We start from the raw sequence: 3,033 nt of genomic DNA on the forward strand, positions 1-3,033 counted from the left end.
GACATTCCATTTCTAGCTCGGATCAATTAAAAAAAATGAAAATTCATTGATTTATAGTTTAATTTAAGTTATTTATTTTAGTTTAATGTTGATGACTTACATGTTTCATTATATACATTACAAAGCAATAAAATTCAAATAATTCAAATAATAATAACGTGTATTTTGTACTTCATAATACATATTTTTTTTTTGTTTGGATATCCTTCTCCTCTCCTTTTACAATCTTTTTTTCTCTAAACAAATAATAACAATGATATTGTTAGTACAAATATAAAATCTGGTAGATTTTTTTTTTTAAAAAAAAAAATTAACAAAACATTAAAGAAATATATAGTAAAAGAGAAGATAATCACATAACACTTTGGAAGAAATAACAATGTCAACTTCTTACTATATAATTTGATTGTGTTAAAATGATAAATATATATTAGTATTAACAAAAAAAAGTATAAAAACTAACTAAAAGAGTACACTTATAATGATTAAATAGAAACAAAATCTTTAGTATAAAATGAGAGTGATGGGTGTTGGCTTTTTGGCCCTTAAACTCAAATTAATTAATATTTTGATGATAGCAAACCTGATTTTATTTACTAACAATTTTATTATTTTGAATAATTCATAGTGTAGAGCTCAGAACAACGATTCGATGCATTTTGAATCACTCAAATCGAAATTCGGATGAAAAAGATATGAACAAAAGAAGTATAACGGAAAAATACTCGAGATAGTGAGATGAAGAATTAATCATCTAATTGGACCAATTAGAGAGTGTCATTTGGAACTATAGGGTTACTGACTTGTGGGACATCAAATTACATTTGGTGGATTTTAGTTTTATTAAAAAAAAGATTTAAAAGAAATTATTTTGGTTGAAAAAAAAAAAAAAAAAAAATATATATGTATATGTAGATATTGTTTTGGTGGATTTTTCTTAAATGCTTTTTTAAAAAAATATATATATTTATTTTATATTTTTTCTTTTCACTTTCAATCACCACCTTCCATTTTACTTTTTGATCAATTCAATAGTCCATATTATTTCTAACATATTTCCCTCTCTTTTCATACTTCATCTTCTCCAAAAATTATTTAAACTTTTCACATTTTACGATCCTCAAAATCAGTAAAAAAGCCATCATTGTTACTCTCTAAATTTTTTTTTAAATAATGTTATTTTAATATATATTAACAAAATTAGGATAGGATTGAAAGTATTGACAAGAATAGGTTTTTAAATCGTATACCCGGTACACGATTACATCTTAATCATGTACCCGGTACACGAGTGTCTGTTGATCTGGCACATGCAGTCTGCTGTTGCAATCATTCAGCGTTGATTGAGGTAATCGTGTACCCAATACACATCTCCCTTCTCTATTAAACGGTCGCGACCCTTCTTCTTTCTCCATCTGAAAGCCTTCTGCCTCCTTTTTTCTTCCGTGTTCCCCATCCAAAAACCTCCTCCATTCGTCCATTCGAACAAATTGTCTAAAAACCTCCTACCTTAAGTCGTGTGCATCCATTTAACCATCCGTCCAACCGTTTGTCTGATAGCTTTTGCCTCTCTTTGATTGTGGTGAAAAAATTTTCCTACGTTGTTTACATTTGGGCTGAACTTAATGTGTAATTTATGGATCCATGATTTATTTGTTGGGCTGAATCTAGAAATATATGTATATGTTTGTCTATTTGTTGGTTGATTTTGTCTAATGTAGTTTATGAACTTAGAAATTAGATTTTGTTAGGCTGATTTTGTTGGGCTATTTTTCTGATTTTGTCTAATGTAGTTTATGAACTTAATGTGTAGTTCTAATGTAGTTTATGAACTTAGAAATTAGATTATGTTTATGAACTTAAAAATGAAGATTGGTTCATATATATATTATTTTGTTTGCATTTAGGCTGAATTAAATGTATGATTCATGGATATATTATTTTGTTTTTATTTGGTTTGATTTAAATGTATAATTTATGGATCTCAGATTTGGGCTGATTTAAATGTATAGTTTATGAATCTTAGATTTGGGTTGATTTAAATATATAAATCTTAGATTTGGGCTTATTTAAATGTATAATATTTAGATAGTATATGTTGAACTTCGAAATTGTATTTTGTTGGGTTCACATATTAACATATTTTTTTTTTTTTTTGTAAACTATAACAGTTATAAAAATCATAATAAATATGTCGATGTGTCCAAAAGATTTAGTTATTGTTGAACCTGGAAATGGACATAGTGACATTGATACTGAAGTTGATGAATTATTTGAAAACGACACTAACATGATCTTGAGTTGGTATCGGATATGTTCACCCAAATAAAATGTAATTGTATATTTTATGTACTTATATTTTTCATGTAATTGTATATTTTATGTACTTATATTTTTCATGTAATTGTATCTTTAATGTACTTATATTTTTATGTAATTGTTTCATTTTATGTAATTGTGCTTTTTATATAATGAATTTATTTTTCATGTAAGTGTATCTTTTTATGTACTTTTTATGTATATTTTAGATGATGGATTTTATTATGTAATGTAATATGAACTTCTTAGGTAATGGAGCCTGGTCCTTCTAATCCTGTACAATTATATCAACAAACTATGCATCGTTCATAATCAGTATGGGATAGTTCTTCCATAGTAGTGTTGAGTTGTCGGAGAAGGGAGGCGTCTGCACAACATACTATCTCATTTGATCGCCGCATTATTCCCTACGTTAAGCAGGCAGGATTTCTTGGGGTTGCACAAATCGGTTTTATCCTTGATTGGCACCTTATTACTACTCTAGTTGAGCATTGGAGACCAGAAACCTACACATTTCACCTGTCTTGTGGGGAATGTATGATCACGTTGCAGGATGTTGCTATACAGTTTGGGTTACAAATGGACGAGAAACTATTGACAGTTCACTATAGTATGACTGGAAGAATGTTTGTGAAGAGGTTTTAGGTGTTCTACCAGAGGATCTAAAAGGATCAAGATTGAGTATCCCCTGGTTGGTGTCCCAGTTTCCAAAAT

Source organism: Benincasa hispida, chromosome 7 (assembly GCF_009727055.1).
Source record: "Benincasa hispida cultivar B227 chromosome 7, ASM972705v1, whole genome shotgun sequence".
Lineage (NCBI taxonomy): Eukaryota > Viridiplantae > Streptophyta > Magnoliopsida > Cucurbitales > Cucurbitaceae > Benincasa > Benincasa hispida.